This window comes from Mobula birostris, chromosome 9 (assembly GCF_030028105.1).
Source record: "Mobula birostris isolate sMobBir1 chromosome 9, sMobBir1.hap1, whole genome shotgun sequence".
Lineage (NCBI taxonomy): Eukaryota > Metazoa > Chordata > Chondrichthyes > Myliobatiformes > Myliobatidae > Mobula > Mobula birostris.
The window spans coordinates 130,516,119-130,531,940 of record NC_092378.1 but is presented as its reverse complement, the minus strand read 5'-3'; positions in this window follow the sequence as shown (position 1 = coordinate 130,531,940).

Sequence of the window (15,822 nt, the reverse complement as noted above, 5' to 3'; positions counted from 1 at the left end):
CTTGTGGGTGGAAGCCCACATGAGAACAAGAATGTAATAATGTTCTTGTAGATATAGTTAAAAACAACTGAAATGTATTTTATTCCAAGAGTGATAGAGCAAAAAAAAATGTCCGGTTACATCCTTATGGAGCGTAGGTGAGAGAATCTGGAGTTCAGCAGTGGAAAGATATGCACACCTTTGTTATGGTTCACTGGATTGATTCCTAGGACTCAGATTGAGTAGAAGGGTGTGATGTCGTTTGGTGCTCAGAAAATGAGAGATTATCTCGTGTAATGACAAAATTCTGTCTACAGAAAGAAGACAGCATCATGTACAAGCAAAGAAATTTCTGTTGGAGACCTTCCATCAGAACTGTTTTGTTCCACACCTCAACGTCTACAACTTCTTTTGCTATGATCTTCAATGAAGTGGTTCATCTCTTAAAATAGAAACGAAGCGGAATTTTAGATTTTCTACCCCTAAGAAGTGTGGGTTTTAGTTAAATATATTGACAGTTGGTATTGATGTTGGGACTGCCAGGGAATATGGGATCAAAAAAGGAGAACAAGCCGAAAAAGCCGCGGGTTGAACATTGCAGGAAAAAGAAACGGTGTTAACATTTCAAGCTGTATACCCCTCATCAGATCTGGAAAAAAGTGTGAAACAAGAGAGAGACATAAGGGACTGGAAATGCTGGACACTGGAGCAACAGCCTGCTGGAAGGTCACAGTGGCTATGGAGGGAAAGGAAAGTTGATGTTACATTTTGGGTCAAGACCTTTCATCTAGACAGAAAAGAAATTACTTTTAAGCTGCAGATAGGGTGGTAGAAGAAGGGTGAAAAAGAACAAGGGAATATTTCTGCTACTTATGACCAAGTTTGCTCAGGTGCTACCCCAATATTTATAGATTAATGGAGAGAGAGAAGGAGGCAGGGGGAGAGAGGGAGAGGGAGATGGGGGGGGGAGAGAGAGAGAGAGAGAGAGAGAGAGAGAGAGAGGAGAGGGGGAGGGAGGGGAGAGAGTGAGAGAAACAAGAAAGATCTTTGGACTTTCCTGGCATTTTACATTTACTAGTTTCCATTTAAAAAAAATTAAACCAGGTTTGTTCAATGTCTGTGACATCACACCATTTGTAACTGATAAGGCTGACTTCTCAATCTTGTAAGTCTGATTTTAGTCTGCATATCACCACTTTATGTTGAAATATTTTGATTGCTGCCAGGAAGTCAGGACTTGCTGTAGGCTTCACGGTGGTCATGGGGGGGGGGGGGTCACAATGAGGTTATACTATATGTGGCACTGGGAGGACCTAAGAGACTTGAAGAGAGAAAATAGACCCAAGACAGAAAAACCTGTCCATCCTTTCAGCTGAGGGTTGAATCATGGAAAAATGAGGGCCAAAAAGAATAATGGAATTAATTTAAGAAATGAGATATCATTGTACTGTGCAATTTTGGGCAAACAATGCTGACCTTAGCACTAGGCTGCATTTTACTGACTATCTCAGTGTAAGTCCCAATGAATTTGGGGAATTATGCACATATTTTCTGTTCGTGTGAGTCACAAACTACAGAAAATGTGTACACAGGGAGTCTGGTGGGTGGGGTGAGGTGAAAGCCTGCTGAGACTTCATAGCATTTATGCTAGGGAAATGGCTCACAGTTCCAATGCAAGTTAAACCCAATGCAGGATCTACTTACATACTTTATACTTTATTGTTGCCAAATAATTGGTACAAGAATGGACGATCATCACTGCGATATTTGATTCTGCGCTTCACACTCCCTGGATTACAAATATTAAATATTATAAATATTAAAAATAGTTAGAATTACTAAATGTTAAAAATTTAAATTATAAAACATAAATAGAAAAAAGAAAAATGGGAAGTAAGGTAATGCAAAAAAACCGAGAGGCAGGTCCAGGTATTTGGAGGTTACGGCCCAGATCCGGGTCAGGATCCGTTCAGCAGTCTTACAAGCCCACTCATTCAAATGAGGATTGAAGGGCCTTTGGGAAGAAAATGAACAAATAAACATTTATTTGAATTATCCATTCTTTGTTTATTGCTTTTAAGTATTTGTTAGTGTTCTAGTTATTTTCAGAAAAATAACACATTTCATTCTTGATACAGTATTTTAAAAAAGTTTGAGGAGGGCTTTACCAGAAGAACTTCCTGGGTGACAAGATCTCTGAGTATCTAACCTGGTGTAGTTAATAAAGAAGGCAAGACAGTGGCTATATGTTATTAGGAGTTTGAAGAGATTTGGCATGTCAACAAATACACTCAAAAACTTCAATAGTTATGCTGTGGAGAGCATTCTGACAGGCTGCATCACTGTCTGGTATGGAGGGGCTACTGCACAGGACTGAAAGAAGCTGCAGAAGGTTGTAAATCTAGTCAGCTCCATCTTGGATACTAGCCTACAAAGTACCCAGGACATCTTTAGGGAATGGCAGTGTCCATTATTAAGGACCTCCATCACCCAGGGCATGTCCTTTGCTCACTGTTACCATCAGGTAGGAGGTACAGAAGCCTGAGGGCACACACTCAGTGATTCAGGAACAGCTTCTTCCCCTCTGCCATCCAATTCCTAAATGGACATTGAATCTTAGGACACTACTTCACTTTTTTAAAAAATACAGTATTTCTGTTTTTGCATGTTTTTTAAAATCTATTCAACATACATAATTGATTTACTTGTTTATTTATTATTTATTATTTATTTTTATCTCTCTCTGCTAGATTATGTATTGCATTGAACTGCTGCTGCTAAGTTAACAAATTTCCCGTCACATGCCGGTGATAATAAACCTGATTCTGACTCTGAAGGAATTAGTCTGGCCTATGGACATCATTCTAAGATTCAAAGATTCAGATCTATTAGACTGTTCAACTTACTATGACTAATCAGAGCCTCAGTGCTCAATTCTATCAGTTTCAGGCAAGCAAGTAAAGTCTTCTGGATTTTGAAGAATGGAGAATATACACTGAGTGCAGGTAGAGAGTCCTTGTTGATATAATTCAGGTCACTGATTTTTATTTAATTCCTATTCTGTACTTGTTTGATTCTATTTCATTCTATGTGGTTTGTGCTGAGATCAGTTTCCATCTGCTCCGCAGGGGATTTTTATTTAACACCAACCTAACTCCAGTCTGTTTCCTCACCATTTTATAGACCCGTCTACACACTTTTCTTTTCTGCTCACTTCCTCCAAACATTGTTAGCACTGAATTCACCCGTTCCTTACAGCCCATCACTGGACAAATAGGGAAAAAAGACTTATGTCCTGATTTGGTCTGCTCCTTCTATCCCTTCATATATTCACTGAACTAACTCACTTTTCCACTTGGATCCTTTTGCTTTGAATTTCTGACCTCTGTTTTATGTTTTGGCCCCTTGAGATGATAAATTACATATATTTGTATACATTGCTAACAGTCAAGTTACTGCACATCTCTTCCGAAAGCCTGTATCGACCTCTGCTTGCTGGTGGTTAAATTGTTACTCCTTCTTGACTTTTTGTTTGCACTCCTTCTTCACCAGTCCTTCGGGATGAAGAACCAATCATTTCCTGCCTGGTTTCTGAGGCGGCTGATCAGGCCGCTATGGGAAACACGGACTCTTCGACAGGTGGGGCAGGAGATGCCTGACAAGGCAACTGAATGGGTAGTTAACAGTAAGGTGGCAAGAATCTCTTCATTTCTGATGCACAGACCCTCGGTTCTTGGTACCATCCTAAATGTTCCTTCTCTTGAAGCCTGAAGTCCCAAACCAGCAGGTTCAAGAACAGCTACTTCCCTTCAACCACTCAGTTCTTGAACAAACTTGCACAGCCCTAATCATTCCCTCAATATAGCAACACTATGACCACTTTGCTCTGCAATGGACTTTGTTTTTGTTTTTTTTGTTCTAATTATGTTAAGACAATATGAGATAGGAAAAGAATTTGGCCATTCTGCCCATCAGGTATGCTTCATCGAGCATGGCTGATTTATTATCCCTTTCAACCCCCATTCTCTTATCTTTTTCCTGTAACCTTTGACGCCCTTACCAATCAAGAACCTATCAAAGTCAAGTATACCCGATGAATTGGCCCCCACAGCTGTCTGTGACAATGAATTCCGCAGATTCACCCCAAAGAAATTCCTTCTCATCTCTATTCTAAAGGGACGTCCTTCTATTCTAAGGCAGTGCTCTCTAGTCCTAGGTTCCTCCATTCAAGGCAACATCCTCTCCACATCCATTCTATCCAGGCTGTTCAATGAAATCCCATCTCATTCTTCTAAACTGCAGCAAATACAGGCCCAGAGCAATCAAATGCTTCTCATACATTTATCCCTTCTTTGCCGGGATCACTCTCTTTCTTGCCTGCCTTGTACAGAGAGTGTATAATTTGTTTCAAATGTTTCTATTGTGAAGCAACGTCAGCTTAACCACAACCGACGATGTCCTAAAGTACAATGCTTCTTTTTTCTTTTCTTTCTTAATGAAAGTCAAATGAATGTATGTATAGTAAACAAGCAAAAAGCAAAGGAAACCCCACCACCCCGTCTCCTTTCCCCTTCCCAGCCCTCCCCTCCCCTCACCCCTCCTGTATGTGCTGCTTAGGCTCTACCTCCCCCCACACTTAGTTCAGCTGTCGGTCTCTTCTAAATACAACAATAATGGTTGCCAGGTTTTTTCAAATTCCTTGAATCTGTCCTTGATAACGTATCTTATCCTCTCTAGATGCAGAGTATCCATTAATGCAGCCAGCCATTGTCTGAGTGACGGAGTTTCTTCCTTTTTCCAGAACATCAGTATGAGTTTCTTTCCATTAAGTATGCCGTAGGTCAGGAGTTGTTGCTGGGTAGCTTGGAATTTATTTGACCTTGCAGAAGTTCCAAAAATTATTGAAATGGGGTCTGGTACTGTTTGAACCTTTAGTACCTTTGATAGGACCTCAAATATTTGCTTCCAATACTCTTGTATCCTTGGACATAAAACATAACTATATAACAAATTTGCCTCTGAGGACTTGCATTTCTTAGAGTGTGTATAATTTATAATTTATGTTTTTCTTGTGAATGTTGCTTATCTGACATATTATGTCCTTGTGATGCTGCTGCAAGTAAGTTTTTCACCGCACCTGTGCGGGTACTTGCGAATACGGCAAAAAAGTCAATTTTGACATTATTCATTCACATATCAGCTTTAAGGTGATATTACTATGTCTTCAACTAATTACATCTCACTTTAATTTTGGCTTTTACCTATCTTCATCTTTATATTCTGTTTACATTCAGGTGATGCTCCCCTAATAAGTGTCATGCCTATGTAGTCTGACCTCCTTGTGTCCACTTTTCTGCTTTTATTTCCCTGCCCCTTGCTGTCTCTCCTGTTCATGTCCATCACATCATGTTTCCCTCATCAATATTTTGCCTGGTTTCTTTAGTTTCTACTTGGTGCTTTACACTCATTTGCCTTTTTCAATGTCCATCTTGAAGAAGGAGAAAATAGTTGAGAACTCTACAGCTATCTTTTATAATTTTTCAAAGCTTTTCCACTTCAGGAATTCTTCATTTCGAGTGAAAATTACCTTTGTTTGTTCATTGTTCCAAAGTTCAAAGTTCAAAATAAATTTGTTATCAAAGTACATATATGTCACTATATAAAACCTTGAGATGCATTTTCTTGTGGGCATACTCAATAAATCTAATAACCATAACAGAATTAGTGAAAGATTTCACCAAAAAGGCAGAAAACTAGTGCGCAAAAGACAACAAACTGCGCAAATAAAAAAGAAATAAAACATAATAATGATAATATGACCACAAGAATAGACATAAAAGAAATCACACCTTACTATAAACACAAGTCTGACCCAGTTTTAGAGTTAGAATACCACAAATTATATTATGACCGATCAGTTATTTCAGATAGGACAATCCATAATAACCATACTGATACAATAATACAGGATAAACAAGCAAGAACAACTTATTTAAATGACATAGCCGTTCCAAACACATATAACTTACAGAAATCAATCAGTGAAAAACATCAGAAATATGCTGAATTAAAAAAGGAAATTGAAAGATTTTGGAACATGAACAGGGTATACATTGTCCTGATAGTAATATCTACAACTGGTATCATCCCAAAGGCACTACACATAGCATTAAACAATTATTACTACACAGTAATACCTATGCAAACCTTCAGAAAGACACAATATTAAACACCACTAGAATAGTCTGAAAGTTCCTAGCAATTGACAGATGAGCATGTTTGGCTACGCCTGTCTCTCAGGTTTTAAGAGATACAGGTTTGAGCTGAGAGAAAAAAATGTAAATAAATAAGCAACAAATATCAAGAACGTAAGATAAACTTTCCTTGAAAGTGAGTCCATAGTTCGTGGAAATAGTTCAGTGATGGGGCGAGTGAAGGATTTCATGTAAAAAGGTTCAATGTTATTTCCATTTATTTTGATTGTATTCCCTGTACTTTTAGACAGAAAGTAGTTCAATGAAATTGTAAAAGGGAATTAAAGGTTGGATCCGGAAAATGCATTTGTGCTGGTATAATGGATGCTGCATAATCAACATTTTGTTTTAAGAGTGAAGTTGGAAACACTTCTAAGCACAATAGATGATGGAAATTTGAAATACAATGCTGTAAATACCATTATCTAATGTTGAATATGAATAGACCTGTGATGAATTGTTGCGGATTAATAAGTAAAACTGGTCAGGTATAGAGTAAAGTCACATATGCAGTACTGAGAGTTTGAGAGTTAAATACACTATCCCCATTCCTTCCTTATAAAAAGAAAAATTGCATGCGTTTTCTGTTAATATAACTTTTTGATTTATATAGTTCATTACAATCCCACACTTTACCTCTTGAATATATTTAAATTATCCTCTGTCATACGAAGACTTTCCCAAGGAATCCATTGCGACATCATTTTTGCCTCATTATGAGCAGTTTATATGGGCCAGAGAATAGAATGCCAGTATAGTCTGGAACTGCTGTGCATAGACTAACAAATGAACAAAGTGGACTTCAACAGCAGGTACCAGAGGCACTGTGAATACAAGAGATATGACAGAGGTGCTAGTAATTGTCTTTGTAGTGGGGGACGGGCTATTAAATCAGAATTGAATTCAGGATCAATGAGATACTGAGTGTGCAGACTATCTAGTTTTCTGTCAAGTAATGCTCAATATTGAAAATACCGAGACCATGGAATGTGAGATAGTTAGGAATATTTACAGTGTTTAAGAATGTGTATCAAGCATGAGCCTGATAATACAAAACACTTTTAAAGTTGGTGGTAAAGTGGAGGATTTGGGGTGAACAACACAGAAGACCTTTCGTACAATATATGGGCAATCTTGAACTGTATAGGATCTGGTAAGGAGATGTTGCTTTCTTTTACAATGATGGGAACCAAAGTCCTAGTTCCAACCTTGCCAGAAATATTAAACTATGGAACACTGTTAAAGGCATGTCAGATATTCATATCAGATATCAAAACTCAGGTATCAGTAATAATGTTGTAAACACTACCACATGGCATGGTGATAGGAAGTAGACATAGTCCTTGAGTGTATGGATGAAGCTGTAAAGGGGCAGCCTATTGAAAGTGAGCCAAGGACAGATATTTCAGAGATCCTGAGGATAATGATAGGAAGTGGTGTTGTTATATGACTTTAAAGCTGAAGGATTTGATGAATTGATGGGAAATATTCAAAGAAGGAACTGCTGGAAAGATGGGAATGGATTTAGGAGGCAACCAAACATTCAAGTACTTTGTACCAAAGCGGTAATTGGAAAGGGAATAAGGGTAAAGAGTTGAGGCATTTTCATAAGAGTAGTTTTGCAAAAGACTTTCACATAACTAGGTTTAGTGGTAGGTGCAGAGGGGATGTTGTACAACAGTTCAGTGCGAATGCGATTAAGAGCTGATAAGATGAACTGTTGACATTGTTTTGTTCTGTAATAAGTTGTATTTGATTAACCAAGAAACGAAACATACACAATAAATGTTCACTTATTCCTAAATAATCATTGCAATGCTCTTAAAGAAAGTTCGCCAATCACTGAATACTTCTCAGTTGTCAGGCTCAGCGAGTATGGCGGAGCTTTATGTGGGTGAAGAGGCCAATAATTAATATTTGGATGTTTTTAATATTACAATGGAATGCAAGAAGTTTATCTGCAAATGGTCAAGAATTAACAAGATTTGTTGGAACTTTTAAGGACAGGCCTGATTTGATCTGTATACAGGATACATGGTTAAAGCCTCATTTAGATAGGAAACCATCTATCCCAGCTTTGCTGGAAGGAGATATTGAAGCTGTAACCAATAAGGAAAAGGCTGATATGTTTGTAGAGGCGTTCCAAGCGTAACACAGTTCTGGAGAGTTAGGAGATTTGAGAAAGGAAATTATGTTAAAGGAAAGTTGGAAATTGGACAGGAGTTTGGATGATAATAGCTCCATAAATTTGTTTTTCTCCCTTCAGGAATTGCAGAAAGCTGTCCAATCAGGTTCAAACACTTCTCCTGGTGGGGATGGACTGTGTTATGAATTGCTTAAGCATTTATATGACTCTATTAATAGAAATACTAGCATTGTTTAATTCAGTGTGGAAAGAAGGAAAATTACCAGTAGAATGGAAGCATGCGGTGGTAGTTCCAATTTTAAAGCCAGGTAAGGATGCGTCTTGTCGTAGTTCGTATCAGACTATAGTTTTAACATCAGTGCTTTGTAAAATTATGGAACGAATGGCCACCAACAGACTTGTTTATTTTTTGGAAAATAAGGGACATTTTGCTGCCTATCAAAATGGTTTTGGAACTGGAAAATCAACAATGGAACCTGTTGCCCTTTTAGATCAAGATATTTAAAAAGCGTTTCAAAATAGAGAAGTAATGGTAAGTGTATTTCTAGATATTGAAAGAGCATATGACTCACTATGGAAGGATGGCTTATTAATTAAACTCTATGATACAGGAATTAGAGGTAGAATGTTTAATCAGATCAAAGATTTCCTTAAGGAAAGAACAATTCAAGTAAGAATAGGCGGAACAAGCTCCAAGTCAGTTAAAATAGGTAATGGTACCCCTCAAGGAAGTGTCATTAGTCCAGTTCTTTTTAATGTCATGATAAATGATATCTTTGATCAGGTAGGGACAGGATTTGGCAAATCATTGTTTGCAGACGATGGTGCAATCTGGAAGAGGAAGAAACATCAAGTATATATTAAGGCAGGTACAAAAGGCTTTAAGATCAGTTGAAAACAGGGCTAATAAATGGGGTTTCAGGATTTCTGCTTCTAAGTCCAAATATATGATTTTTGGCTTTAGAAGAAAAATTCCTGATTGTGAATTGTGCCTATATGATTCTGCACTAGAAAGTCAAGGTATTCAAGTTTTCAGGTGTCTGGTTTGATGAAAGACTTACTTGGAGGGTTCATATAGATAAAACAATTGGAAAGTGTGAGAAAGTTTTAAATGTTATGAGAAGTATTGCTGCATGCGACTGGGGAGCAGGGCGGGAAACTATGTACTTAATATACCTAGCTATGATTAGATCAGTTATTGATTATGGCTGTATTGTTTATGGTTCCGCTGCTACGGCAGTGCTTGGAAAACTAGACACTGTGCAGTCCAAAGCACTTAGACTCTGTTGTGGAGCTTTTAGAACAACATCAGTACCAGCATTATGTGTGGAGATGGGAGAAGTGCCTCTACATTTAAGACGAATTCAGTTGGGCCTGCAGTATTGGACAAAACTAAATGGCTTCAATCACAGCTGTCCGCCAAAGTGTCTTTTGCAGGGGAAGTTGGAGCACCAAAGTAAAGTTAAAAGATATCCATTTTTAGATTTGGTTAATAACTGGGCTGTGAAATTGAAACTGACTGACCAAATTTGCTTGTCACCCATCCCTTTTTGGCTCTTGCCAGAACCAGAAGTAGACCCTACTCCTCCTTTTTCAGCTTCAGGGAAGCAGAGCAATTTCATCAGCGTTGATCACAAATGAATATTTAAATAATAAATGGGGATCTTATCTGAAGATTTTTACTGATGGCTCAGTGGACCCAGAGAGCAGTAGGGCAGGATTTGGGATGCATGTGTCTCAACTTGGAGTTAAGATTGGTCATCGGGTTTCAGATGGTGTTTCTGTCTTTGCAACAGAAATATTAGCAATCCTCTGGGCCTTATGGTGGATAGAAGACTCTCGACCATGTAGGGTTATCATCTGTTCGGATTCTGCTGCTGATTCTGAGGCTATAAAAGGGAATAAATCAAAAGCTCATCCTGACATAGTTATTGAGATTCTCTTAGTGTTGTTTAGAGTAGGGAAGATGGGTTGTGCAGTTAGATTTTCATGGATACCTGGGCATGCTGGGGTGGAGGGAAATGAAATTGTGGATGGCATTGCAAAGTCTTCCTTACAGAGCAGTCAAGTAGAAATTAGAGTTCCCCTAGGCAGAGCAGAATTGAGAAGTAGGATTTAAAAAGGTATACAGAAGAAGTGGCAGGAGGATTGGAAAAATGAATTAAAGGGCAGGCATTATTTTTCTTGTCACCCACTAGTTAAAAAGGTCTCAGATTGTTACCTTTTAAATTGAAGAGATATGGTGAAATTAACAAGACTTAGGTTGGGGCATTGTGGGCTAAACTATTATTTAAAGGTAATAGGAAAACATCCTAGTGGATTATGTAACTGTGGTAGTCCAGAGACAGTCCAGTGTGTTTTGCTGAGCTGTAATTGATACAAGTTTGAAAGAAGCATGTTGTTCAAGAGGCTATCTGGCTTAAATGTATTTTGGTTTTCTATTAAATCTTTGTTTGGCCATCAAGAGAACGAACATCTGATTGAAGAGTTTATTATTCAGTTTATACGTGAGACTAGGTTATATTCGAGAATTTGAGTTCCTTGAAGTGCTATAATTAATTATACATCCTGCAGAGGGCAATAATGCGCCTAAATGCAGATAAACTGCCAGAAATAGAAGAAGAAGAAGAAGTAGTAGTTTACCAATTAACTAAAAAATACTAAAAACATGAAAGCCTCTTCTCAGGCACCTTCTTGCAGAGGATCATCCTTAAATCTATTTTGATGTTTGAACACTTTTACAAGCCTTCATGAAGAATAAATACTATGAAGGGTAGTTGATGTGTCCCAGTGAATTCTGATTTACAATAAAAGCAGTGAACAAAAATACAGAAAAAATAGTAGTCAGGAAAGTTACACCCACTACTGTATACTGTTTTTTTATTGCATTACACCACCATGTGGATCTGATCAGTTCACTCATGTAATTAAGTACCATGTTATTTGTAGCAGGAAATGTATTGCCAATTTGATTCCACCATGTGAATTGGAAAATAGCTTATTATGCCTATTGCCTACGGCGGATGCAATCTCACTGGCTCTTCACTTGGCCTTGGATCACCTGGAAAATAGCAAGTTTTTCTTTTTCTTTCTTTGTCTTATTAGTACATAGCTAGAGCAGTCCTGAGTTAGTTGTATGCTTCTTTTTGTGTGAGATGTGGGAACGCTGGGAGACCTGCAGTCTCCCCGATAACTGTATCTGCATAAAGTACATCGAGCGGCAGCTCCTTAGAGACCATGTTAAGGAACTGGAGCTGTAGCTCGATGACCTTTGGCTCATGTGAGAGAATGAGGAGGTGATAGATAGGAGCTACAGGGAGGTAGTCACCCCTGAGCTGCAAGAAGCGGGTAACTGGGTGACTATCATGAGAGGGAAAGGGAATAAGCAGCCAGACCCCTGTGGCTGTTCCCCTCAATGGTCAGCCAGTATACCACTTTGGATACTTTTGGTGGGGGGGCGGAAAAGGCCTACTGGGAGAAGTGACAGCGACTGGGTCACTGGAACCGATCTTGGCTCAGTGGTTCATGGTGGGGGGGGACGGGAGAAGAGGGGGGCAGTAATGATAAAGGATTCCATAGTAAGAGGACCAGGCAGGAGATTCTGTGGACATGAAATAGACACCCGGATAGTATTTTGGCTTCCAAGTGCCAAAATCAGGGATGTCTCGGATCAGGTCCTCAGCAATCTACTACTGGTACCAATGACATAGGTAGGAAATGGATGGAGGTCGGTCCTGAAGAAAGAATATAGGGAGTTGGGTAGAAAGCTGAAAAGCAGAACCTCCAGGATAGTAATCTGTGGTTTGCTGCCTGTGCCACGCACCAGTAAGGGTAAGAAAAGGATGATTTGGAAGATGAATGTGTGGCTGAGAAATTGGTGTAGGGGGCAGGGTTTCAGATTTATGGATCATTGGGATCTCATCGAAGATAAGGTATGACCTCTACAAAACGGATTGGTTACACCCGAACCCGAGGGGGACCAATATCTTTGAGGTTTGCTAGAGCCGTTGGGGAGGGTTTAAACTAATTTGGCAGGTGGGTAGGAACTGGAGTTTGGCTGAGGATTGGACAGTTGGTATACAAGTAGATCCAGTGTATAGTGAAACTGTGAGGAATGACAGGCAGATGATGGGACAAAATTACAGTCAGTGGGATAAGTTGAAGTGTAACATGGGGGCAAGGTCGAAAAAGGTGATGAATAAAGGACTGAAGGTGTTACATTTGAGTACATGCAGTGCATGATTAAGATAAATGATCTTGTGGCACAGTTAAATTGCCAGGTACGACGTTGTGGGTATCACTGAGTTGTGGCCGAAAGAAGATCATAGTGGACAGCTTAACATCCAAGGATATGCGTTGTACAAGGACAGGCAACTCTGTTGTAAAAAGTGATATCAAATCCTTAGAAAAAGGTGACATAGGATTGGAAGATGTAGAATTTGTGTGGATAGAATTAAGAAACTGCAAGGGTAAAAAGACCCTGATGGGAATTACTTACAGGCCTCCGAACAGTAGACATGATGTGGGATGCAAATTATAATGTGAGAGAGAAAAAGCATGTAAAAAGAGCAATGTCACAATAGTCATGAGGTATTTCAATATGCAGGTAGAGTTGATTATAGTTTAAGGTAAAGGAACCCTTAGGAGACAGTTATCATAATATAATTGAATTCATCCTGGAGTTTGAGAGGGAGAAGATAAAGTCAGATGTATCAGTATTATGGTGGAGTAAAGGAAATTACAAAGGCATGAGAGGGGAGCTGGTTAAAGTTTATTGGAAAGGGATATTAGTGGGAATGATGGCAGAACAGCAATGGCTGGAGTTTTTGGGGATGATTTGAAAGGCACAGGATAGATACGTCCTAAAGATGAAGGAGTAGTCTCAAGGAAGGATGAGGCAACGTAGCTGACAAAGGAAGTCAAAGACAATATAAAAGGAGAAGACAGTGCACAAAATTGGTGCGAAGTTAGAGGATTGGGAAGCTTTTAAAAAAGCAACAGAAGGCAATTAAAATGACCATAAGAAGATAAAAGGTAAATTTTGAAGGAAAACCAGCTAATAAAATAACAAAGGTTTCTTCAGATATATTAAGAAAAAGAAAGGCGAGAGTGGATATCAGACCGCTGGAATATGATGCTGGAGAGGTAGTCATGGGGAGCAAAGAAACTGCAGACAAACTTAATAAGTTATTTTGTATCACACACAAAATGCTGGAGGAACTCAGCAGGCCAGGCAGCATCTATGGAAAGGAGTACAGTCAATGTTCTGGGCCAAGATGTATTGGCCCGAAATATATATAATATATAGATGGCTGCCTGGCCTGCTGAGTTCCTCCAGCATTTTGCATGTGTTGCTTGCATTTCCGACATCTGCAGATTTTCTCTTGTAAGCATTTTGTGTCAGTCTTCACTGTGGAAGATGCTAACAGTAGGCCAAAAATTCAATAAGTATAGTTGCTATTACTAAGGAGAAGATGCCTGGGAAGCTGAAAGGTCTGAAGGTAGATAAGTCACCTGGACCAGATGGACTCCACCAGAGGGTTCTGAAAGAGTGAATTAAAGAGATAGTGGAGACATTAGTAATGATCTTTCAAGAATCACTAGAATCTTGTATGGTTCTGAAGGACTGGAAAATTACATATGTCACTCTACCCTTTCAGAAAGGAGGGAGGCAGAAAAAACAAAATTATAGGCCAGTTAACCTTTAGTGGTTGGGAAGATGTTGGGAGTATGTTGGGAGTCCAGTATACAGGATGTTTTCAGGGTACTTGGAGGCGCATGATAAAATCGGTGAAAGTCAGAGTGGCTTCCTTCAGTGGAACTCTTGCCTGACAAATCTGTGGAATTCTTTGAGGAAACAACAGGGAGGATAGACAATGGAGAGCCACTACTACTACATCGACTCAGGCCTAGGGGGCTGGCGTTGGGCACGATGACGGACTCTCCACTTCTCCCTCTCCCTCATCAGTGTGCAGTTCATCTACATTAGCCGTGCCGCTGTCTTCTAGGAGCGTGTTGACCAGTCTTGGGAGGGCACCCAGGAGAGCCAGTGAATGTTGTTTACTTGGATTCCAGAAGGCCTTTGCAAAGATGCTGCACATGAAGCTACTTAACAAGATAAGTGCCTATGGTATTACAGGAGGGTGCCAGCAAGGATAGAAGATCAGCTGACTGGCAGGAGACAAAGAGCTGGAATAAAGGGGGGCCTTTTCCAGTTGTCTGCCAGTGACAAGTAGTGTTCCACAAGGATGCATTGGGACTGCTTCTCATCACATTATACTGTACGTCAATTACTTGGATGAAGGAATTGATTGTTTTTTGGCCAAGTTTGCAGGCAATACAAAGATAGACAGGTAGTAATGAGGAAGCTGGGAGTCTGCAAATGGACTTAGATTGAGAGAATGGACAAGGAAGTGGCAGATGGAATATAGTGTATGGTCATAATCTTTGGTAGAAGGAATACAGGTGCAAACTATTTTCTAAATGGGAAGAAAATTCAAAAATCAGCGATGCAAATGGACTTTGCAATATTGCCTGAAGGTTAACTTGCAGGTTGAATCAGTGGTAAGGAAGGCAAATGTAATGTTAGCAATCATTTTAAGAGGACTAAAATACAAGAACATGCTGAGGCTTTAAGCCATTAGTTAGTTTTGGGCCCTTTATCTAAGAAAAAGACATGCAGGCATTGGAGAGGGTCCAGAGGAGGTTCACAAGAATTATTTCAGGAATGAAAGGGTTAACCCATGAAGAGCTTTTGATGGCTCTGAGCCTGTACTTGCTAGAGTTAGAAGAATGAGAGGGGGGATCTCATGGAAACCTATCAAATATAGAAAGGCCTAGTTAAGAGTGGACATAGAAAGGATATTTCCAATATTGGAGGAGTCTAGAACCAGAAGGCACAGCCTCAGAATAGAGACATCCATTTATAGCAGAGAAGAGGAGGAATTTCTTTAGTTTGTGGCAATGTGGAATTCATTGCCACAAATGGCTGTGGAGGTTAAGTCATTATATTTAAAGCAAAGGTTAATAGGTTCCTGACTAGGCTGAATGTCAGAGGTTTTGGGGAGAGGACAGGAGAATGGGGTTGAAAGGGATAATAAATCAGTTATGATTAATGGTGGAGTAGACGCAATGGGCCAAACAGTCTAATTCTGCTTCTACGTCTTAAGGTCTAACATCTCTGAAGATCTATCCTGGGCCCAACATCATGATGCATTTGGGGTACAATGGTAGTGTAGCGGTTAGCACGACACTAATACAGCTCTGGGCATCAGAAATTGGAGTTCAATTCTGGCATCCTCCGTAAGCAAGTTTGCACATTCCTTCCTGAGCGCACATGGGTTTCCTCCAGTTTCCTCCCATAGTCCAAATACGTATCTGTTCGTAGGTTAATTGGACATTGTAAATTGTCCTGTGATTAGACTAGGGTTAAATCAGTGGGTT